Genomic DNA, 27,317 nt, shown 5'->3' on the forward strand with positions numbered 1-27,317 from the left:
TTGACCAAATCCATTCTCAAAACTATTCTTTTGTTTTGGCACTCTTTAGTTTCAATCTCGAAGGTTGTGTTAGAAAAAATTAAGAAGTGTTGTAACAATTTCCTTTGGCAAGGGAGCTTGAACTTTATAGGTTCTCATTGGGTCAACTAGGAACATATAGAAAAACTTAAGGCTTTGAGAGTTTGGGGATTGAAGGATATATTTACTTTTAGGTGGTCATTGGTGAATAATATTTATGGAAATTCATTTATTTTGAAAGCCTTTGCAAAAAAATTCTTATGCACAAATATATTGCTCATCTTTCCTCTTTTTATTTTTATTTTTTTATATGGAAATTTCTAGCTTGGAGTGTTGGGAATGGTTTAGAGGTTAGGTTGGGAAAAGATGCTATTATGGGTTTCTTTCATAATATACTTTTGTTGGAAAACCTGGTCACCCATTTGCATGAATATGGATATGTCATGTTAAATCAAATCAACAAACTAGATTCTATGAGTCATTGGTCACAAGGTTTCTCTCTATTGAATATTTATGCATGATTGAGGATTTTATTCGTACTTGGAATACATTTATATGTGAGTTAGGAAGGGTTCATGTTAGATTAACTCAAGACCAAGATTCTATGATACAAAGTTTTAATGAAGCTAGAGGGAATTTCATAGCCAAATTTGGATATAAAGTAGCTCTAACTTTATTTAAATATGATGCTCAGTGGTGGTGGTTGAAGTTGTGGAAGACAATTTTTTTCTTTTTTTTTGTAACAATAGCCAAGTAATTTATATTAGCATATTTTGTGCAACTACACATCAAAATGGTAAGTCTTTCATTAGTAACAGATTGTGTGTACATTTTATAAAGCATATCTAAGAGTTATTGATATCATATAGTCCATATCAGTTACATACATACATAAAAATTGAAAAGTACAAATTATATAAAATATGCCTAGGGCCAGATTGATTTTGGCTGAAATTTACAAAATTTGAAAGAAACCAACTAAGTTAGTCATTTAAAATTATGATATTTGTTGTATAATCTAACCAATTCAAATCTAATAGTCCAGTTAGTGCCACATAAAATTAACTTTTTATAGATGCCCCCGCCTTGGAGTTTTCAACTCCTCCTTATTGCTTTACCTACATTTCTTATAGTTGTTGTTTCAATCCTTCTATTTCCAATTCCAATTCATGGATTTTGTTCCTCTCGGTCATGAGAATGCTTGGCTAAGAGTCCAATTGGATTGAGAGGATTTTGGCTTATTAGGATAACAATTCCCACATGAGTTGATGCTTTTAACCTACCAACATCAATCCATAAACTTTGGCCACTATTTCACCTATCCACCATTGCATAAAAAGGAGAAAGGTCATTGATTGTTTCCAGTTTTTCCATGACCAGATTATAGAATAAATTGTCATACTGGCATTCTAATTATCAAAAGTACAACATTAATAGTTTCTTAGAGAAATCTCATCCAAGAATGTCTATGGATGCTAAAAAATGATCCTTAGTTTTTAATGACATGAGGTCATATGAAATCTAATCAATCATAAGAGTTACGATGGTGCCATCACAATATTCTTATATTATTGTTGCATTTGAACACCATATTTCCTTTATATGGTTTTCTTGAAGGATTACCAATAACCATAGATGGAAGAGGTTCAACTGATAAGGAAAATTTGATTTCCTTGTGTTCAACCTTTTTGTTTAGGAAAAAGAATAATTTATTTAAGAAGGAAAATTGGAAAATCTCAAACAAAGTCAACCAACCCTAAAAACTTACACCATACCCAATATACATTTCCAATATTCCCTGTTAAGTTGCAAAAGGAATGGATTTTAATTTATTCATTTTATTTTCTTATTTTTTCATACTTTTGTTTTCTTTTTTAGTTTTCTCTCTCCTTTTTGACTTTATCCTTGTTATTTCATCTTCTTTGTCCATCCCCTTTGAATTTGAGCTTTAAAGTGAGAGTTACTACACCTTGGTACAACTAGGTTTATTATCCGGGCTTGATACGCTTTATAATAAATTTAGATGCCAAAATTTTAATTAGTAACTCAAATATGAATTTGCCCCAAATTGTGTTCATCTCCTCATTCTCACTGGTGTTAGACCCAAATCTCTAGGTTTGCATTCTTAAACCTCATCCATATGCTTACTACAAGAGTTGGTTTCTTTCTTTTCTATATTTATTTTGTCTTTTTTTAGTGTCATCATGAACAACTTGGTGACATAATTTTTTTCTTAGATTTTAACTTACAATCTAAGAGTTATCTTTCTCTCTTCCCCTTTCGATTAGAATTTTTCTTCACCTTCATTGTCATTTAAAATAAAATTTAATATCATTAAGAGAAATTTAAAGCTCTGGTAATAGAGCTAAACCATAATTTGTAACTTTGTCCCTTATTCTTTGTCCATGGGAATACAATTTTCCCTTGAATTTAGGGCAATATTTACATAATTTCCTAGAATATACCATGTTCAAATGCCACCATTTAATGACAATGGATTTTCTAAAGAAAAATATCATATCCAATGCTTATTTAGAAAATATCCCACTATTCTATTTAGTATTAGGATGCAATTACTAGAGAGTTTATTAAAGTAATAAAGGAATATGACATTCAATTTCTTTTGTAGAAATTTCCATAATGAATTGGAGTATTTAGAGGGACTTTTAAGAAAACATGGATAGGCTAAGGGTGTATTTTTACGACCTCTCAAGGAGCATAATTTTTTTATAAAGTTAACCATAGGAGAACCTAAAATCTTAGAGATAATTACTCTTTTTCTTATAAGGTTAGGCACTTTGCATTGCTTCAAGAGGAAATTACATAGAAAAATATAGCTTACTACTGGTATGTATGAAGGGAAACTATACCAATATCACAAGTTCAAAGTTCTGAGGTTATTAATACCTCTCCATATCCGATCATCCTTTAGACAAAAAATATTATAAATAGATTGGTTGTGCCAACCCTTTACATACTATGACATAACTAAACAAAATATATCACCTAATGCATAAACAAATTTCTAGTGGAGCATTATAGCTAGAGAGGATGATCCCTATTCATCTGTGGCTATGGATAACCTTCCTCCAGGAAAAATTTTGGGGGCTAATTTTCGTAGGTGTGCTACTTTTCTACACTTCTTCCAAAAAAAAAGGTTCGCCAATTTCCATTTTTTATAAAAATAATTCGTCCTAGTTTTATAGTATAAAAATATTATATCTTAAAAATCACCAAGATCTTATATATACTAATATAATGTAATAAAAAATCTTGATATTTTTACAAAAATACCATCAATCCTTTTATAAATTTTCTATTAGAGATTAGTAAGATTCACCAAGGTTTCTAAACTTTAAGATAAACTTCCACCCTTAAAATTTTCCCTGCCTTCCTCATCCAAGGAGAAGGTGATGTTGGCTGATCTCCTAGCCAGAATGGTTAACTTACGGTTGATGCAGTCAATTTTATTCTCCAACTTTGTAATTTGGATTGCAATTTTTACTGGGTGTTAGCTCTATCTATAAGTACATGCCCTTGAGGATATTTGTGTGCTAGTGTACATTTACAGCTTGTATATGCCAAGAAAATTTGGACTGAGAGGAGGTTACTGTATCAAGAGTTTATTCTCGGGTGGCATTTTCAACATAGGTGTTTGGGATAAAGTGTCGATTGTAGTGCACATAAACTTCTACATGTTCAATTTCTTGAAGAACTAGTTTAGGAAAAATCTCTTGGTAATGGGTAGAGGTGCTACAAGCTTGAGATTGGGCTTAAGGTTGTGAAGAGGAGGGAACATGACTGTCCATCGGAGTAGAGGCAGTTGTCCATGCCTGCCACCTCTATGCCTAGGAATCGACTTGCCACAGGGCATATTGACAAAATTAATGACAATAGAGGAGTTGAGATTGGGTGAAAAAGCTTTGAATATTGAGTTGGAAATGAAAACTTCCAAGTTGGAAGAAGTAGGAGACTAAGTGGAAAAGTGGCATAAGATGATGATATTATCACTGGCCAAGGGGCTAATAAGAGGTTGGTACTACAATGTTCATTACCATGAAGGTTGTAAAATTTTTAGTTGGAATAACGAACGATAAAGAATGACTAGGATGACATAAAGTGGTAAGGGTTCACACAACAAGAGTTCGAGGCATTCCAAAAAAAGGTAGACTTTGAGGTGAAAAGGGCCATGTACACTATATAATGAATAAAATCAAGGGCAAAAAATCGATGTGTACTCATAGAAAAGGAGCTTGTAAACAAGACAACACATGATACTAGAAATATAAGGATACAATGATACCAAGAAAGGAAATATAAATCCAAACACCAATAAAATGAAAGGTAAATAAAGCTCTGCAATGAGAAACAATAACAAAATATAGCTTGTAGAGAAGAATGTTACCACCATGTGTATAGTGACCACCACTAATAGGCTAAACCCTTAAGAAATAAATGCACATGATGAGGAGGAACTATGTATAATCATGACACGAAAGAACCTCGATATGGTTGGCTCTGGATACCATCATGCTTTAAACTATGGACCATTACCAATATCAAGATCCCAAATGCGAAAAGATCGATAATTCAATATTTGAAATTAGGAATTAGCGGTGGGCAAAGGATAATTAAGCGAATATGTGAGCCATAAGGGAAAAAAATTTGGTGCTTTACAAAATCCTTGAGAGCCATTTGTGTTTCCAATGTTAATCCCCAAGGAAAACCTCTTGTATGTGCAATAATGTTGCAAATATAGTGAAATTTGCTCCCAATTATGATTTGGGCATGGCATATAACCACCTTAATCTCTAGCTAAGCTCGCTTGTACTCTACCCTACTCTCACTGCTATTGGAATGATGTTTCCCCTCATGAATATCACTTGCTATCATATTTGAAGTGACATGCATACATGCATTGTGATAGGTGGGGTGTGCAACACACCCTCCTTTTAATTGCATCACCATCATATCAAGGGGCGAGAGGGGGGGGGGGGGGGGGGGGTTAAGCCCGCTCCTAGGAATCCTTCGTGGGGGATAGTGATAATAAATATTATTTGGAGTATGAATAAACAAATATTTTTCATTAAAAAGAGTGTTTATTTTAATAAATTTTAAGCCACCTTTTTCTCAACCATAAATTCTACATTCACATGTAAGTTATTGTCTCACAACCATGATATTTAATGGTTTTATCACTAACAAAGGTATTTAGAGGTAACCATTCTATATAATGCCTCCACTACCTTTGAAAGTAAATCAACTTTCACACATAGAGCCTTATCTTATGTAGATCAATTTTTTTTCTTTTTTATTAGAAAAAAAACATGAATATTTCATATATTGTAGGAAATATATTATGTATAATGTAGTTAATATGAGACTTATTTGTGCTATTTTTGTTTAAAAACATAAATGTATAATATAATGTAGTTAACATATGTTGTATAATATAGATAATATGAGACGTTTGGAGATATATTCTCCTTAAAATGTTCCTCATGTCTATGAAGATGAAGAATTAGGTATTTCCCAATATGAAAAATAATTCAATTAACTAAAGAATTATCTCCATCCATATATTTGAGGAAGCTTATTGATCTATATTGGATCATTACATTATTTTTCATTCATATTGATGCTTTCAGAGTGGAAAGAGTGGAGGAGCCAAGTCAGAAGACCATTTTTACCAGTGGGTCCCAATTTGAAAAATTGAGGTTTGAAACCTTATTGACGCAGTTTGAGGAATCAAATGGTATTTTTTGGGTTGATAAAACTTTGGTGCTTAATAATTTCACCCCCTGGTTCTATTCTACACACAAGTACCTTTCCAATGATGCAATAATTTCCTCAATCAGAGTTTGTATGCAAAAGTTATGCCACTTGGAAGTTGACCTCCCTGTTTTGACCACAATGATTCAAGTGGATGCCATTTCAGCCCCCATTTTTCATGGAAAAGGGGCTATCCACATGATCCTGATGAATAATAATATATAAGAGTCGATATTGTAACTCTAGTTATGAATTGAAGGAGTCAAAATTAACCACTGGTAGGCTATTGGGTTGTGTTATAACAAACCCACTAGGGGGAAAATGGGTTACAATTTATTCAAGTGAATTTTGTTTCATAGATGAGAAGAGTAGCCAATAGTGGATAGGGAGAGAGGAAATAGAGAGGATTTATGCACTGTAGAACCCATGGGACACATGTCTCACTTCTTTGTACTTGCATCCATTTTTCGTTTTCTATTTGTTCTATATTTCCCGCATAATTATAAATTGCACGCATACACAATAAACAATAATTGTTAAACTTGGAAACTAGGGCCAAACTACATGTAGGTCATCTTATTAATGGAAGATGATATTTTTCTTGGATCCCTATCATCGAGAGGTGTAGGATTGATCTAAATATCATCCGATTCCGATAAGTATTCATGGAGATATGAATTTATTTGTGTTATGGGACAATTCATCAAGGTTGGCCAACAACCAATTAAACCTCACTTGTGCTCAATGTTTTAGTATAAATAGAGGTGGCCTTCAAGTCATTTCAACACACTTGGGATATCTTCCTCTTTACTTGTCTTTGAGTTTTATTAGGAGGAGAGATCCTAAGCGATAACGCTGCCCTAATCCAAAGAGAAGAAGCCAAAACTGCTGGGAATTGCCGGAACAGCCGGGAAAGTTGACGTAGAGGGCAGAAGCCAGAACTGCTGAAAACTGCCAGAACTGTCAGAACTATCGGAACTGCTAGAACTTCCGGGAACAACCGAAACTATTGGAATAGCTGGAACAACCGGAATAGTGGGAACAACGAGAATTTCCGGGAACAGTGGGAACTGCCAGGAATAGTCGGAATTGCCAAAACTGTCAGAACAGCCAGGAACTGCCAGAATTACGGGAACTACCAGGACAATCGGAAATGTCAGAAACTGTCGGGAACTTCTGGCACAGTCGGAACTACTGGAACTTTCGGGAACTGGTGGCATTGCCGGAACTGCCAGGAACAGTTAGAACTGCTGGAACTGTTGGGAACTATCAGAGCATCTGTCTCCGAAGGAGAGAAACATGCAAGGGAAAACTAACTAACATTGGGACAGTTGTATGGTACTTAGTAGCAAATACACCAAGCATTCAATGTTACAGCTAGAATGCAAGGGACAACTAGCATGCAATGGCAAGCATTCTAAGGACAACAAGCATGCTAGAAACAACAAGCATGCTAGGGACAATAAGCAAGCAAGGGACAACATGCAAGAAAGGTGTAGCCAGAGCATAGGTCAGTACGACAACATGGTGTAGCAATGGCACATAATGCAGTACAATGATGGGTACAATCATGATTAATGAAGTGTGATGAGATGTATCATAGTGATGATGGGTGCAACATGGTGTAGCGCGGTGAGGCGCAACATGATGACAAAATGCAACACAACGATAGGTGAAGGAGTCACCTTGGAGAATCAATTGAAGCATCATGTCTTCAACTAATCTCTTGTATCATCTTCTTAGAGATGATCTATGATATTATCTAGATAAGTCAAAGTGTTGACTTCTTTTGTAAATGTACTATCTCTCTCTCTCTTTGCTGAACTATTGAATAACATATAAGAAGAATTGATCAAAGGTTTCCCCACATTGGGGTTTGTCCCTGGATAGCGCCACATATTGTGTCCTATTGTCTTGGCTTGTCTTCTGCGATTTATTTTTATGTTCTATCTGCAGTTTACTTTAATGCTAATGTGATTGCTAATCTAGAAAAGATATTGAGCTAACTATGAAAATTGAAATAAATTTCTCTAAGCATGGAACATACCTAAAATTAACATGGTATTAAAGCTGAGGTGAAGACAATGCCCAAGCAAGAGTGAAAGAGCAATCACCGAAGACAGTTGGGAAAGGACAAAAGGATTAGTGGATTCCTCATCCCTCTTCAAATTCACCAAAGGTGATGTCGAAGTAGAGAATATTAACAAAATGGCACAATGGAGGTTTCTGATGGCCTACCTAAAGATCACTTCATTGGGAAGTCTGGATCTAAGGGTGGAAGGAAAGGAAAATGCCTTGGTTGCAATAAGTTCAGCCATTGTGCGAAGGAGTGTCCGAATGGCAGAGACACATCTCTTGATGAAGATAACATTCATTCCAGGGACATCTTCAATGATCAAAGGAATGATAGGTAATGCAAGTCATCAAGGAAATGGCCGACTCTTCAAAGAAAGAAAGGAACCCCAGGTATGAAGAATCAAATGTTATTTTTGATAAGATAATGAAGCGTTATCTTGTATTAGCCCTCTACTTCAGATTCTTTGGGAATCTAGCTTATTGATTTTAGTGCTTCAAGGCACTTCATCGGATAGTAGGGTGCACTCTCTAATTTGGTAGAGATGGATACAATCATGGGATTATACTTGGAACCTATGCCACCTATCTCGGAAAGGGTGTAGGGAATGTTACCCCTCAATTGAATGAGGGTAACTCGATTCATTTACATAATCTCTTTTATGTACCTGATCGCAAGAAGAACTTGGTGTCCCTTTCGACAATGGAAGTCAAAGCTTACAGGGTGGCACTCATCGATGGAAAGGTACATGTTTGAAAATATATTTTTCAAAGATGTTTTTGAGTTCAGGGTTGTATCAAGTTGTAGGAAGTCCACTGGGGACCATGTTCACTGATACATAGCATCGGAGGTCTATGAGTCAGATGGTGATAGGGATGCCTAAATTCAAAAAGAGCATGAAAGTACATGTCTGAGATGTATCGAAGGAAAATCTTACAAGGGGACCATTACCCTCATGTAGCAGGTCCACAAATTTGGAACAACCCGAGGGGTTTGAGATTCATGATTAGGAATCTCACATATCTAGGTGGAAGAAAGCCCTCTATGGCTTGAAGCAAAATTCCCCAGGCATAGTATGAGAGGATTGATAGCTGTTAGATGAAGCTGAGATTCACTAAGAGTGAAGTCGATCCAAACCATTGTTTGAAGGTTGTGGATAATAGACCTCTCATACCAGCACCTTCTGAGGAGGACCTATTTCAAATAGGCGCAGACCCTATCACTTCCAGAAGTAAGAGGGAGTTGGATTTCGGATGTGGAATGGTAAACTGCAAGCTCGTGACTACCTCGAGGATCTTAACTTTCAGAAGTTATATGGTGATGATGCCAGACCAGATTTGGGAAATGCCTTTGAGTTTCATAAACTTGTTTGCATTAATGTTCTTGGTGAACTTAAGTCCGGACATATGTTTTGCAGTTAGCATGGTGAGCTCATATTTAGTTGAGCCTCACTGGATTGGTGCCAATAATCTTCTGAGATATCTTTGGGGCACAATCTCTCATGGATTGAGATACACTGTCAGAAATATGAAGCTACATGACTATTTGAATGCTGACTGGGCAGGCAGTGTGGAGGATCACTAGAGAACTTCTCAGTGCTAGTTCTCTTTGGGTTTTGCTTCAATATCATGGATGAGTAGGAAGTAGAAGTTGGTTGCTATAAGCACGGTTGAGACCGAATATATAACTACGAGTATGATCTCGTATGAAGCTGCCTAGTTGTGGAAGCTCTTTAGTGAGCTATTTGTACACATGATGAATACCACTGTGATTCTCTGTGAAAACCAGAGGGGGGATTCAATTATTGAGGAATCTCATATTTGATGATTGCTCTAGCAAATAGACATCAGATACTGCCTTATCTGGGATATGGTAAGTCGATGAGTGAGGAGGCTCCATCGCATTGAGACTGATGTATAGGTCGTAGAAATTTTGTCAAATCCTTGGGAAAGGTCAAATCTATGACTTTCCCAAATGATTTGGAGTTGTTGAGAGACCTTATAAGGGTCCTACATGTTGCATGCATTGAGCTTTGGGAGCTCTAGGGAGCTTGGGGTACTTATTGGAGCAACATACGACCACAGGGTGACTCACCCACCCTTGGTGGTGCGCTATGTACAGGATGACAGGTTCAACCTTCCCTTGTGATACCCCATGGCGACTGTGGAATAGGATGATTAGTTCTCTTGTGGGCCAGGATGATTAGTTCTCCCATGGAAACTGTGAAACATGATGATTAGTTCTCCCGTGGAAACTGTGAAACATGATGATTAGTTCTCCTGTGGGCCAGGTTGATTTGTTCTCCCGTGGCAACTATGGAACATGATGATTAGCTCTCTTGTGGGCCAGGATGATTAGTTCTCCCATGGAAACTGTGGAACATGATGATTAGTTCTCTTGTGGGCTGGGATGATTAGTTCTCCTGTGGAAACTGTGAAATAGGATGATTAGTTCTCCTGTGGGCTGGGATGATTAGATCTCCCGTGGTGACTGTGGGGTAGGATGATTCATTCTCCTGTGGATAGGATGATTACTTCTCTTGTCAAGGCATCTTACCCATGCAGTCTAGGACTCATGGGAAGTACCTCTCATCTGATTAATGAGCAAGGAAATGGGGTTAGGGACCATAGTAGTACTATTGATGGACGCATCATTGTATCTACCACACTCCCTATGCTAGGATGACCTCCATTGATCTGGGATCAGTATGAGTGGTTTGAGACACTCTCTTGTGATATTGAGTTGGGATCAATAAAACTGACTTCGGGTCAGTAAGAGTGATGTGACACACTCTCTTCAGATGAAACTAACTTCAGGTCAGTAGAGAATGGTATGAGACATTCTCGATCAATTCTTCTTCTTCATGGTTCAACAGAGTAGATAAAAGCAGAGCAGAGAAAAGCAGAGCTCAGTAGAGCAAAGCAGTGCAGGGCACTGATGGCAGAGATAGTACAATCGGACATATGGATCAACGGATGGAGTTCTCCCTAGTTGAGAGGGAGTGTTAAAATTGGAAACTAGGGCCAAACTCCATGTGGGTCATCTTATTAATGGAAGCTGATATTTTTCTTGGATCCCTCTCATTGAGAGGTGTAGGATTGATGTAAAGATCATCCGATTCTGATAAGTATTCATGGAGATATGAATTTATTTGTGTTATGGGACAATTCGTCAAGGTCGGACAACAACCAAATAAACCCCACTTGTGCTCAACGTTTTAGTATAAATAGAGGTGGCCTTCAAGTCATTTCAACACACTTGGGATCTCTTCCTCTCTACTTGTCTTTGGGTTTTAGTAGGAGAAGAGATCCTAAGCGATAATGCTGCCCTAATACAGAGGGTAGAAGCCGGAACTGCCAGGAATTGCTGGAATAGCCGAGAAAGCTAACGTAGAGGGAAGAAGTTGGAACTGCCAGAAACTACTAGAACTGTTGGAACTATCGGAAATATTGGAACTGCCAGAACTTCCAGGGACAACTGGAACAACCGAAATAGCCAGAACTACCGAAACAACCAGAACAACCGGAACAGCTGGAACAACTGGAACTGCCAGAAGTGCCGGGAACAACTGGAACTGCCAGGAACAGCCGGAACTGCCGAAACTGCCGGAACTGCCGGGAACAACCGGAATAGTCAGGAACTGTTGAGAATGGCTAGAACTGTCAGAATTACTGGAACTTCCGAAACAACCAGAACAACCGGAACTATCGAGAACTGTCAGGAACTGCCAGAACTGCTGGGAACTACTGGGAATTGCTGGAACTGTGAGGAACAACCGGAATAGCCGGAACTGCTGGAACTGTCGGGAATTGCTGGATCATCTGTCTCCGAAGGAGAGCAACATGCAAGGGATAGCTAACTAACATTGGGACAATTGTATGGTACTTAGCAACAAATACACCAAGCATGCAATGTTACAGCGAGAATGCAACAACAAGCATGCTAAGGACAACAAGCATGCTAGGAACAACAAGCATGCTAAGGACAACAAGCAAGCAAGGGACAACAAGCAAGCAAGGTGAAACCAGAGCATAGGTCAATATGACAACATGGTGTAGCAATGGCACATAATGCAATATAGTGATAGGTACAGTCATGATTAAAGAAGTGTGATGAGATGCAGCATAGTGATGATGGGTACAGCATGGTGCAACGCGGTGTGGTGCAGCATGATGACGAAATGTAGCACAACAATAGGTGAAGGAGTCACCTTGGAGAATTAGTTGAAGCATCATGTCTTCAACTGATCTCATGTATAATCTTCTTAGAGATGATCTATGCTCTTATGTAGATAAGTCAAAGTGTTGACTTATGTTGTAAATGTACTATCTCTCTCTCTCTGCTAAACTATTGAAGAACATATAAGAAGAATTGATCAAGGGTTTCACCACATTGGGGTTGTCCTTGGCTAGCACCACATCTCGTGTCCTCTTGTCTTGGCTTGTCTTCTGTGATTTATGTTTATGTTCTTTCTGCAGTTTACTTTAATGTTGATGTGATTTCTAATTAGGAAAAGCTATTGAGCTAACTGTGAAAATTGAAATAAATTGCTCTAAGCATAGAACATACCTAAAATTAACAATAATTAACCACCAAAGGACAATATATCGAGTGGTATCGAGTGAGTTTAATTCCCCATCTACCCAAGCTCTATTCTCTAATGACATGCTATCTTGTGTGGGAAAAGTTTGAACAAGTTGAAAATCTTGATGAATAATTCCTATAATCCCTAAGGGGCAGGAAAATTTGAATATTGATATTGAGATGAATAGTGGTAGTCATTGTGATTTGATCCTTGGTCTTTTCCATAACAATCCTCTAAAGTTTTCAATTCATCAGTTGTAATAAAAAAATTTAAAAATAAAAAAACAATTATTAACTAATCCATAAATATAAGGATAAATTAACCCTCATAGTGTAGCTTTTGGATTTTCCGATATAAATTTATAGATTTGTTTTGGTGAACTGTCTAGTGGAATATCCTCAATCGTTTATGGATTACTTATACACAAGTTATTAGAAATTTGAATGATTTTTGTAAAATGGAAACACTTACCCCTCCCAGTTGTATTTATTCTTGTTCAAAAATGATTAACAACAAAGAGGAAATTGTTCATGCTCCACTACCTTTGTTCTAGATTGTAGTTGACATTAAAAGTAAGATAATATATTATATAGGTATTAAATTTTCTTTGTCTCCCTTAGACAATTTTTTCAAAAAAGCACATTAGAAGATTGTGTAGCCTTCTCTTTTACCTTTGTGCAATGTATTCGAAGATGTTGTATTAGAATCTGAATTACACATTTTAACATGTTGAATACTAAACAATAGCCCAAATTGACCAAAATGGTCTCTTTTAGTGAAAAGGTTGATGTATATTTCTTGGTTGTCAAAAGGGGAAATTTCAAAACATATAATCAAGAACACTTGTAAATCATGTCACACTTTGAGATGGATATTTATATGAATACATACACTTTCATCATGATTACACCTAAGATGAAGGGTTACCTCATTGTTCTTATGTTACTTAATCATGAAGAGTTAATATTTAAAGACTCATATCCCAACTTGTTAAAGGAAATTCCATTCTCTTCAGTGATTCAATGTTAAAAATAATTATGGATGAATTTTCCAGTAAAACTTCATAATCAAATCTTATTCTCGCTTGAGAAGTGAGAAATGCAACATAAAATTTAAATCTTTTGGATACTTTTCATGATACATAATAGGAAGAAGTCCCAATAAAATACCACTCCCCACTCGACAATGTCTAACCAACATAAATATCACATCATTAGCCACATTAATTTAGATGAGAAAAAGGTTAACACATATTTCTTTCTAACCTCATGATTCATTAAAGGCACTTCATGAGAGCAATCACGTTTGGACTAAATAAATCAAATATTAGTTAGATTGTTCAACTCTTACCTTAGAAGAAAATGAAACAAAGAACATCTACATAGAAACCAAACCAATAATTTGGGTTTCAAGAAAGTCATATGATATATTAAGAAATAAAGTCTAAGATTAGGAGGCCACTTGAATTGACCTCTCTAATGTCCCTAAGCATAATCTTGTCAACCAAGTTGGGCCATGTCAACTTGGTTCCCAACTTTCTATTTCTCTTTCAACATTATCCCAAAGTTGCGGAAATTATTGGGATCACTCAATCAATGAATTATTTCAACATTTGATGCTTATCTTAGGGATGAATATACTTGTAAATATGTATATAGAAACACTTATCCCCATATGTTATTTTTTATGCTCATTAATATTTTTGTCATAAAACCAACATACGAGCCAATTTTTTTCATACAAGCCAAAGATGATAAAAACAATGTCAAAAATTGATAATAGGGAGAAAGATAAAATCCAAAATATTTGATCCTAGTGGAATTCCCTACCTAATTATGTGGTTGTTTTATTTAATTTGTTATAATATTTAAATTGTGTTCAATTAGTTTTAGTTTTTTTGAAAATGCATATATGTTACTTTCATTTATGCATTATAGTTAGCTCTATGTTAGGTTGTTGGTTGTGATGCTCATATTAGGAATCTTGTTTTTGGTTTGATTTCTTCCTATTTACATGATTTCATAAATGTTTTTTCATTTTTTGCAAAAATTGTCAGTCCTTTAAGTCATTTTGAAGCATAAGGTTAAGTATAAACATTAAATTAAAAATACATTCAATGTATAACTTTTTATTTTGAAATCTTTGTATGAAAGTAGAAGCTTGCTTGTCATGTCTTATTAATATACTAATGATGCAAATGATTGGTTGAAGTTGCATGACTATTATTCTTCGAATGAAAATATATACATAAAGATATGAACTTCAAATCTTGTTTCCTAATATACCATTGAAAAGGTTGAGAGAATGATTTGTATTTTCCATTTTTTTTGCATATTTCATTTTTGTCCTGCTTTCTCAATTGATTTATTGTGCTTTCTCATGAGTCAGATATGGAAGGTAAATATTTTTGTCTAAGTGATTTTCAAGAGTCTAAGTTATAATTATTGTTTCTAAATTTTTGTTAAGCCAAATGTTCCTCTATCCATCGACCATCATTTGTTAAATTTCAAACTAGGTGAGGGTAGCTAAGAACCCTGGGACACATTGCTTAACAAATCCTAGGCGATGCTTCACATTATTATGTATTCTTTTAAATCTTAGTAAAACATATACTGCACATATTTCTTGATTTACTTCACTCTTTCGTCATCCCATAGTGTGAAATAATCCTTAAACTATAATCCTTTTACACATTCTGACCTAATAATTTCAGTAACCATGACAAAAATTGTGGGAATATTTCCTATTAATAGGGTGTAATTGGGATATTTGACTTGTCTTGGAAGACACTTCCTTCTTGTTCCAAAAATGTCGAGCCAGGAAAGTACATCCTATTTCAACATGATTTTCTTACATTTATAGATGATGGTTATTGCAATAACATGTCTTTCACTATATAAATAATTATCTCTAGAATATTTCTCATTCTTTTGCATTTAAGAAAGATATGACTCTATAGGAATTATATCTAATAGTTTACACAATTTTACATTTAGAGTAGCTTCTAGTACATCTTCCTCCTATCATTTTCTGATGAGATAGACAAGTTCAATAGACCTTGACTACCTGGCCATATATTAGAGTAGCAATATTATGGATGTAGGGCAAGGCATTCAACAGTGTTAACATTTTCTTTACACCATTTTTGTTAATTAGTTCCTTTCTAAGATAGTTTTGGGATAAGTTAAGCTCACTTAGAGGCACATAGGTGGCTAAATATATACATTAAAAAATGTAATCTTTTCTTCTAGAATTAAAATATACTTCCCTAGTGACTCTCATAAAGTTTTTAATGGTTTCTATAACTCAAAAATTTGATACCATTAGTTGAGTTATAGTTTTTAGAAGTTGTGGTTATTCAACTTAAATTAAAAATATTACACAACTTATTACATTAAAATGTAACATGTTATTGTAGAACCCACTTTAGACACTTCCATGATGTAGTTCAAGAATGAGGCTTTCTAATGTTTTATTATGAGTCCTAGTTTTTATCTTATACAATCATATACTTATTGCCACAACTTTTGATTAATTATATTAGGGTCATAATGTGGAGTGAATAAAAACATTGAAATTATCTATTTACTAGCCTCATATTATATATATAGTACTCTAATACAATATCACATTGTGACAACCTTTTAATGAATAGTCACACTCCTAGCTTTAGGATTCTAGTGGCCAAGATCAAGCTTCAATCATTTTCAATAGCTTTTGGTAGTGTGGTCATGTATCTAATCTTTTATAATTAATAAAAGGTACTTGAACAACTCCAAAACGAAAAACCAACACTCTTATTGGAAGTATGTTCTACTTTCTAAAAAACATATTATTGTCACTGCTTGTAGAAATTAATGTGTAGATTCAAAACTGCTCAAGAAATTTACTAAATCACAAGACTCAAAGCTACTCTAATGATATGCATAAGTCAATTCACCATACAAAACATAAATCATAGACATGCAAAAGGAAACATCACACATGTACAAATATTTATCTAGGGGAAGTCAAACACTCAAAATCCCTTCCTATCTGTATTGCATTAATCAAAGAATATAGATGAAATACATATGCTTTCTCAATCCTGAGCACACCCTGCAAGTGTATGGTCCGTCCATTTGCTTTCCTGACTGAATATGGTCAACACTTAGCCAATTCTCAAGCCCTCCAAGATCCTATTTCCTTGCGCCGTTCCTTTAGGAAATTAGCCCCTATTATTTAGGAATTTCCCACTATTGAATTGTACAATTCATTTATGTCCTTCCTTTGACTACATGCACCACCTGTACACATTGGAATATGCTACAAATGATAGTACACTACCTTGGAATCTCCATCGCAATTTGGTAAATCAAATTATATGGATGCAACAATTATTTTGGGTTGATTGATTAGTTAACTAATTGATCACTGAGTGTGGTTGAAGTTCCACTTCCTCAACTTGACCTCCACTAGTTCTTCTGATAGTTGGAACTAGTTTAACTAACAATAACTCAAATTAACTTAAACAAATTGCTACAAATTAGAAATCAATCATGCTGAACTGAACTCAAGCTTCCCCAACTCAAAATAATCGAGCTGACTGAGTGACAAGTTCCATGTCACCTCAGTTAATTGCCTCCAAGATTTCTGTTGAAATAGAAATAGAAATTTTCTTTAGTTGGACCAAGGCAAAGTCAAACTGAGATTTTATTGCTGCATTTTCAACACTCCCTCTTAGAAAGAAAGGGATTATCAAACACACCTATCCTGCACCTGTGGAACTCGAACTTCCCTCTTGAAAAAGCCTTTGTCAAAATATCAACATCTTGTTCCTCTGTCGAAATGTACTACAACAATATAATCTACCTTTGCACACATTCCCATAAATGGTGATACTAGATATCAATATGATTGGATCGATCACGAAAAACATTATTTTCAAATATTTTGATGCAAGTATGATTATCAAAGTAAATCACAGTTGGATCCATCATCTGACCAAAAAATCTAATAAGCATCTTTCTCATCCAGATCGCCTCACATGCTACTTGACTTGGAACCATGCATTCTTCTTCTGCCGAGATGAGTGCCACAAATATTTGCTTCCTACTATACCAAGAAACTACTGTAGACCCAACATTAAAAATTCCACCTGATGTACTCTTTCAGTTTGATGGAATCCCTGCCGAATCTGCATTTGTGAAGCCACACAACTTCACTCTTCTTTCCATCTGTACCATAGTCAAAACTATGTAGTGCCTTTGATGTAGTGTAGAACATGCTTAGTTTCCATCCAAAACACTTTAATTGGCATCACCATAACTTGGTTCAACTGGTTGACTGCAAAGAACATATCTGGTCATGTGTTCACAATATACACAAGTGAACCCACCAACTGCCAGTGAAAAGTAGCATCCTCTTCCTCACATGATATGGCATCCTATTTCCTCCAGTTGGTTGCTAGAGGAGTCTCCATGGGTTTGCATATGTCTATGTGGAACTTCTAAAGTATCTCGTTGGCATACTTTCCCTGAGAGACAAATAGTTCCCCATCACCTTTCCACACTTCCAATCCGAGGAAGTAGTGCATGAGACCCATGTAATTCATCTCAAACTCTCTTTCAAGGTCCTCATTGCAAGATCTGATCAACTTCTCATCACTAGTCAAAATCAAGTCATCAAAATATAAGACGATAACCAACAATTTACCTTCTACCAAAATATGATAGAGGTTTGCATCTGCTTCAATTTTGGTGAAGCCCAAATCGGTGATATAACTATCAATCTTGGTGTACCAAGCACGAGGCGCCTGCTTGAGGCCGTAAAATTCTTGCTTGAGTCTACACACATGAGACTCTCGATAAAAAGTATCAAAGCCTTCTAGTTGCTATATATACACCTCCTCAATAACTCCATTGAGAATATTTTTTTCACATCCATCTGGTGGATCTTCCACCCCATCTATGCAGCCAAATTAAGGATTGATATCATGGATGAGTACCTTGGTATAGTAGCAAAGGTATCCTCATAGTCAATCCCATCAATCTGAGAGTACCCCTTGGCAACAAATCTAGCCTTGTATTTTTCTATGCTTTCGTTTGCTGCCTGCTTCACCTTAAAGATCCATCTTGAACCCACAACTAATTTTTCTACTAGTCTTGGGACCACTTCCCAAACATTTTTGTTTACAATGGATTCATACTCCTCCACCATTACATCAATCCATAAAGGTTTATCTACTGCTTCCTCGAAAGAGGATGGCTTAGTCTCTACTAGCTTAGTAATTAGATCCATGTAGCCAGTGTACTGATCTGGTGACCTTCTCTTCCTGCAATGATTTGAAGGTGCACCCACATTCTCCCTCACATCCTGCACAAGTATCTCATCTTACCTGGTTCTCCTCTTGCCTTCTCTGGATGGTTATACTTGAGTGGCTATCTCCATTCTCTGCTCCTTAACTTGTGGCTACTCCACAACATTCGAAGGCTCCTCCTTTAGTGCTAAAATATCCTCCTCTGGTGGGATATGAAGCTCCCTCTCAAGAGAGAACCACATGGATTTGTCTTCATCAAATTTTATTCCCTTCGTACAACTGTCATTCTAAGGAATGACAAGTAAACACAATAGTTGTGGGTAGTTTCCATGTAACCCAAAAATACCCCCAACTCTGTTGTCAACTCTAGCTTCTTCCTTGATTACTTGGAGACATGGCAGTAAACAAAGGCTCCAAAAATCATGAAGTGTGACACATCCGACTTCCTCCCCAACAAAGCCTCCTCCAGTGTAATCATGCCAAGAATCTGATGAGGACTCCTTTTCTAAAAATAGACCACTATGTTGCATGCTTCAACCCACACGTGCAAAGGTAGGCTTTGGTCATGCAACATCACCCTCGCTGCTCCCATAATGCTATGGTTCTTCCTCTCATCCACCCCATTTTGCTGCAGGTTATGGGTGCTCTCAACTCTCGTCGAATGCCTTATTTTGCACAAAAAGTTTGAACTCATTTGACACATACTCACCTCCATTATCACTCTTGAGAGCCTTCACCTTCTTACCAAAGAAACCTTCTTACCAATTTCTTTCAAGACCAGCCCTTTGAATTCTAATATCTTGGAGAAAGTCTCATCCTTCTTCCGCATGAAGAATATTTGGCATGTCTGCAAGAATTCATTAATAAAGATGACAAAACATTTGTGCTTGGGAGTGGAGGATATCGAGAAAGATCCACAAACATCAGAGTGGATCCTTTCAATAACTGCATGTGCTATGCTGTCCTGATCATGGAAATTGGATTTTGTGTACTGCCCTAAGGTACACCCTTTGCATGTATCTTTCTACTCTAGTGATCCTTTGCGGATGCCTATGGTTATCTCCTTCATTATATTCAAAGTGCCATGATGCAAATGGCCAAGTATTATATGCAAAATTTCTCCGACATCGCGACTCTGCACCTTCTCCACCTTTGTGATCAATGCAACACAATGCTCTGCATATAGATTGTAGAGGTTCTTTAGATGAACCGTGATATGCTTCACCTGTCCCATGGCTATTTGTCTCAAGAATGCCTTTCCTTTGCTCAAGATCACATCATAACCATGGTCTTCCAAAACTGCAACTGAGACAAGATTATTCTTTAGACCCGGAACAAACATCACATCCTTGAGTTTGAGAGGGGAGTTCGACTCCCTCTAAAAGGTGATTGTACCAATCCTAGTCACGTTGTACCTTCCATCATCTCCCATATTGATGTGAACCTAGAGATATTTCTCCTCCAAATCACTAGAAAAAAATCTATTCCTCATCATATGGAACGAGGCACCGTTGTCCAAGTACCACACACTCCCCATCACTATGTTGGCCATGCATGAAATGAGAGTAAAATAAAGTTTGAAATGTGAAACCAAAGCTTCACCTACCGCTCCTCCTGAGGTCTTCTTGTGTGGAAACTTCATGGGCTAGTGTCTGAATTCATTACAATGAAAGCACTTTATTCTAGACAAGTCTTTCTTCTTGCCTCCTAGACTAGATTTTGCTTTGGATTGGGATTTCTTCCCTTTCCATTTCTTTTCCTTTCCATCCAAAGCACAATTATCCTCATCCTCTCCCTTGGATGAGGTCCTATGTTTGGTATTCCACCTTATTTCCTCCTGCACTAGATCAGACCATAAGCTCTCCCAACTCGATAGTTTCTCCCTCCCATTCACCAAATATGGATAACTATGCTATCTCCTTGGAGGCCCAAAAGGTATAGAGCTACCAAGTCTTCTTCAGGGACATTAACAACAACCTGACCAAGTTCATCACGACACTGTGTAAACTTGCTCAGATACTTTGGAATTGTGTCATTCTTTTGCATCTTGATACTTCAAAGTTTATCCTTGAGTGCCAGCTTCATGTGGTCACTACTATTATCGAATAATTTTGTCAGTTCTTTCCACATCGCGAACAAAGTATCTTTTCCATAAAGGTTCAAGACAATATGATCACGTACTCTGTCCAATATGATTCTCCTCGCCTTGGCCACGTCTTTCTTCCACTGAGAAATATTTTGGGCATTAGATCCTTGAGGCTTTCCAACATTTGTCTTAATGTATTCTAGCAAGCTATTGTCATCCAATACTGCTTCCATGTGATCCTTCCATGCAACAAAGTTTTAGGTGCCTTCAAAGGCATTCTCTAGCGTTAGTCCATTGAAAACCATCTTTTGAGTCCTGAATAAAACCTACAACATTGATATTCAAATTCAAACCTCCTGCAATGAAAACTTTGAAATATTTGCTCTACAACAATTCCAACTCTGATACCATGTAGAAATTAATGTTTATATTCAAAACTTCTCATGAAATTTACTAAATCACAAGATTCAAAGTTACTCTATTGATTTACCAAAGTTAATTCACCATATAGAACACAAATCATATACATGTAAAATGAAACATCACACATGCACAAAGATTTATCTAGGGGAAAGAAACTGCTCAAAACCCCTTCCTACCTGTATTGCATTAATCAGAGAATATAGATGAAATACATATGCTTTCTCAAGCATGAGCACACCCTGCAAGTGTATCGTCTATCCCTTTGCCTGAATGACTGACTCTAGACAACACAACCAATTTTCAAGCTCTCCAAGCTCCTATTTCCTTGCACTATTCCTCTAGGAAATTAGCCCCTATTATTTAGGAATTTCCCACTATTGAATTGCACAATTCCTCTAGGTCCTTCCTCTGACTGCATGCACCACTTGTACACATTGGAATATGCTACAACTGATAATACACTTCCTTGGAATCTCCATCTCAACTGAGTAGCTCGATTTCTCTGCATGCAACAATTATTTTGGGTTGATTAATCAGTTAACTAGTTGATCACTGAGTGTGGTTGAAGTTCCACTTCCACAACTTGACCTCCACTAGTTCTTGAGACAATTATAACTAGTTTAATTGACAATAACTCAAATTAACTAAAACATATTGCTACAAATTAGCAATTAATCATAACAAAATTAACTCAAGCTTCCCCAACTCAAATTAACTCAGTTAACCGAGTGACAAGTTCCATGTCACCTCTGTTAACTACCTCCAAGATTTCTTCTCAAATATAAATTCAAATTTTCTCTACTTTGACAAAGGCAAAGTCAAACTAAGATTTTCTTGCTGCATTTTCAACACTGCTTTGCCTCATTTAGTTGCAAAATCAAAATCACCATATACCCAAGAGTAATTAATACATAGGGGAGTGGATGAATTTTTAATTTATTGGAAATACATAAATACTTGATCCATGCCTCTTAATGTTGAAAAACCATTGGAAGTTAAGTATCATCTTTGCAATGGAATAGAGTTTGAAATTTAAAATATTGATAGGAAGTTATTTTTTCACTCCCCATTGGTCGTTGAGGGGAAATAATGGTTAATGGTTGGGGTGTGGCAAAAAAATTAATAGGAAAATAAACCAACACATGAATAAAAGTTCACTGGCCATTAATTAGTCACATGAGTATGGAAGTGAAGGTTCTTGAGTCCATGTTCAACATTAATGAGTATAGATCCATGGATTTTTCATTGAAAACATGTGGCACCCCTCTCTATATGAGTGGTTTTACATATTTCATGGTTTCAAGTTTTTTTTTTAAAAGATGTATTAAAAAGTTTACATTTTTTTTTAATAGTGGAAAGAGCTACTCTCTCCCCCTTTTTTGGATTAACCCATTGCTGATGGCCACAATTGACCATGATCAATATTTAGGAAATCACCCGGTGAGAGTCCCAATTAGACTCTTATCCATTTAGGATGGTGATTTCGACTGTTTAAAATGGTCCAATTATCCTTTATGATTTGCTCCAACGGATGGAGACTTATCACATGTGTGGAATTAAATACAATGTGAAAGATATTTAAAATAATGAAATGATATAACCTTATAAAACTGGTAAAACAAACTACTATATCAAAACTATATATTTATAAATAACCCGAGATTCAGTATGTGAAAATAAAAAGATAACTAAATGACAAGGAATATAGATCTCTTGTTATTTCATTTAATTTCCTTGATAATTAACAAAATATTAATTCATTAACAATATTCATATACAATTTTCTTATCTTGATGTGTTAGGTTGAATAAAACTAAAAAATCAATAGTAATCTATTAAATCATCCAATAATAAACATACAAATACTTTAACAATTTCAATGAAGGAATAGGAAAAACAAATCAAATTAATAGTATAAAATTTTGTATGCCTTTTTGAAACATGAAATCACAAATGGTTCAACCACTGTATTAAGTAAATAACGATACAATAGTGCGATAGGTAATTTATTCTCAAAATTAGAACCCTGAACAGAGGGCCAAGAGTAGTTTAAATAACCTTACAAAAATTAGAAGGATAAAGTTTTCCTCTTGAATTTTCTCAATGGTAAAAAGTAAATATAGTAAAATAAAGTTTGTTTAGATACATGGCCAAAGGTAACAATATAGATTGTGGAAGCAGTCCGCACAAAAATACTACTGGCTGAATTCATCATTTGAAAATAACTTTTTGGTTTAACCAAGAATTCCCAGATTAAGTCAACGTTAACATTCAATAATTGTTCATTTCTGCTGTCGAATTCTAGTACTTTTTCCTGTGGGAGTTTCTTTTCTGTGATTCCAAACAAAAACTTAGTCTCCTTGTGAAATTGAGTAATGGATTGCATTATTGGAGAGAAAATCTACCGTGCTGCTAAGTTTATTTCCTTGGAAGAGAAAACATTAGCTTTCCATGCTTTAAGAACTGTAGCCTTTTTCATTTCATTGATTCTAGGTAGACTAAGAAAATGTATTTTTTCATCCCTTTGCCAAGGCAATAGTTCAACTAAATTTTGTTTTCTTCCATCATACTAAACTTCCATATCAATCAAATCACTGAAATAAGAATTAGCTTACCTTTCTTGGACCTATACCAAGCTTAGCTTATCACAACATAATTCTTGTTCATGAATGAGATGTGAATTGATGCTAATAGCTTCCTGTTTGAACTGTGCCAGGTCCACCATATTAGCATTTGCTTGCTGGAATTTTATTGTAATTCATTTATCTGAGAGTCTTTCTATTGACTTTCAACTTGAAATTTACTTTGCATGTCCACAATCTATGCTGGTTTAAGATTCAAGTCTACCTACGTTTGATTTCTCTCCTGGGATGATCTCTGTTCCAACTATTAAATTTTATCATCCTATTGCTTGATGAAATCTTTTAATTTGGTAGAAAAATTAATATTTTTATTGGCATACATTCCAATATACATAGATAAGTCTTCCATAATATGATCGAGGGTCAATTGGGCTCCATCCCACACTACCTACAAAGGGGCTACCTATGACACTTTGGTATCTTCAACCTTTTTATTTTTATTTTCTGCTTCTTCTTACTACAACTTTTTGCTCAGGACTGTAGAATACTTCAATAGATGGTATGTGTTCTATTTCAACAGGAGTCATAAAACTTGACAATATCTCAACCTACTTTATACATGGCATAAGTCTAATAGGAATTTTGATAATAACCTTTAGATTAACTATATGAGTTTTAGAAGCATATGGAGAAGGATATGTCAAAATGTTCACCTTGAATCCGTTCTACAATATTTTGTGCAGAAATTTATTCTATAGGTGGTACATCAAGAGCCTACTGAGGAACCTCTGAAGTCACCATCTAAAATACTTTCCACTACTTGTTCATAATAAAATCCTCTATTTTTTTGAGTATGGCATCTTTGAGAAATTTAGTTTTTTCAGAGAGAAAATTCACATATGGCCGAAGCCTACAGAGATTTTTACAATACGGCCGAAGCCAGCAGAACAGCAGAATATGGCCGAAGCCAGCAGATTGAATGGCCGAAGCCAACAGAATACGGCGTCGTTCGAAATCGCCCAGCGAGGGGCCGCCGCAGGACTCGATCACGGCTGGGGGGTGGGAAAGCCAATCGCCCCAGCCGTCCAAACATGCACGTCATGTGCAGTCTTTGAGAAATTTAGTTGCGACTTCAAAAACCAGATTTTCATCTTGAATCAGTTCTTTTTTAGTAACTACATCTTGAGTTGAAGATGTGGAAATCCCTGTTGAAATTGCTTCTGCTATCGTTTGATGTAATATTAAAGGCAATGAAGCTCGCCTTTCATCTCCGAATATTAGAAAATGTTGACAGTTTTCTGGGCACAACTTCTTCACTTTCCTGCAAACTTCTTGATAGGACTTAGCCTTACAAAGCATATCATCATAAATATATCCTTCATGTGTATATTTATTTGTACTTTCATTGGTACAATTTTTACTAACTTCATCTAAAGGATCTTATAATCTCGAGGATTGTGGCTAGGTTTAGCAGGTAATAGCTAATTAGTTCTTTTCTGACCTGCTGGAAGTTTTGAAGGGTGTAAATGCTAATTTCAATTGGAAATTCAAGCCAGAGTTTCTTTGTAGACTTATGTAATTTGGGCATTATTCTGGTGTCTAGCATTTGATAAGCCACTTCCCTACAGAGCAGTCTATTAGGAATATAAAGGGGTAAAACATGCTAAGGACCTTGGCAGCTATATATCCTTATACAAATGAATTTTCCTTCTGAAAATCAATCACCAATTCTTGAAAGATAATCCATGCTCTGTTTTGACATTCTAGGGGTTTTGCATTAAGCATGGTTTCAAAAATAGGTAAAATAACACAATGACAAATTTGGTAGAAATTGGAATAATTCTCTTCCCGAAGCTTGCTATGATATACATAAATGGGTAATGGTTCAATGCTTGTCCATTTCCAACCCATTGCTGGAAAGGAAGTGGATAAATAAATGGCATTCATGATAAATGCCGCATGTAAAAGAAATGATTATATGTGATGGTTTTGTCAAAATGAAAAGTGGTAATATGAATAACAATGTTATCTAACAAGATATTGGACCGATTTAACATATATCCCTTTGAAGATATTTGAATAAGAGGATACCATTAATGGAAAATGCAAGACATCCTTTTTACCAAATATGCTACAAAGCATAGAAGCAAGATAACAAAAAAGAGGAGCTAAAGAAGCAATGTTATATTTATTAGAAGAATATTCCTTATGTTTTTTTGGGTTTCTTCTCCAATCCTTAATTAAACTAGGTAATGGGTTACCATATTGAGTACATTCCTCTTTGAAAAAATACTCAATAAATTTAGCATTATATGTAATTTGAGGTGGAGGAAATTTGTACATAACCTGTAGATCTTCAGGCCAAAAAGTGTCGACAACTTTTCCTTTAGGAGTATACATTTCATGCCTTGAGGTATAGGCAATTTCAATGGCCCAACATTTCTTATTGATGTAAGGAATTATTTTGGGATGAGCAACTACATTATGCAGAGAAGATTTTGTAGCATCTCATAGTGACCTGTCAGGATACCTTTAGCGCCTTCTTCATTCGATGAATGCAATCACATTGCCTTGCAATTCTTCTTCAAAAAGTTTATACATTCCATTACATAAATATATACCAACATTAATTCTAATTACCGTGTCTAATAATAGAAATGTTTTTGATTTCTTATCATCAACTTCCTTAAGAATGGGTTCCACGTGTGTTCCATTATGTCTCTATCTTGTGACAAAGTGGTTTATGTCATCTCGGGGAAAATCTCTGGGGAAAATTTCGGGGGTAAATGTATGCCCTCTCTTCCTAGTATTTTCTTCCCGTTCCTTCCTCCACCCACCCCCACTTCTTATTCAATCATTATTATTATTATTATTTTTTAGTAAACCCATTTTCTTTCTTTCTCTTTAATTCTTATTTGAGGTTGTACGGAGATCCTCCTCTTGTTATTTTTTAGGAGATTGTCCTTGTTATGATTAACCAAATGGGTTAACGTTAGCTTTGATAAGATAATGATTTTAATTTAATAATAAGTTTAAGTTCCCTTTAGATAGCTTAACTAATAAAAATTTTATTACCCAAACTTTGATTACTATTTAATATTATTAAATTACTTAACTTTACTAATTGTTATTATCCCTATATCTTTTAATATAGGTTACTATAGTCCCCATTTTGATTATTTTTAAAACAACTTTGGTTAACATTTTACTTAACCATCCAAAAATATTCATAATTAATTTTAATGATTATCGTTTTAAAAATATATTAATATTAAAATACATACGTTGACTATTCTAATAATATTAGTTTAACTAAGTAATTTGTCTAGTCAAATCTAGACAAATTATTTAGTTAAAATAATATTATTAACTATTCTAACAATATTATTTTAACTAAATAATTTGTCTAGTCAAATCTAGTCGTTTCTTGGTAGATTATAGCCATTTGTCCAATGTGGTCTAATATAGCCATTTTTTCG

Source organism: Pinus tabuliformis, chromosome 8 (assembly GCF_031772625.1).
Source record: "Pinus tabuliformis cultivar Carrire ecotype Pingquan chromosome 8, CPIR1, whole genome shotgun sequence".
NCBI classification, from domain to species: Eukaryota; Viridiplantae; Streptophyta; class Pinopsida; order Pinales; family Pinaceae; genus Pinus; species Pinus tabuliformis.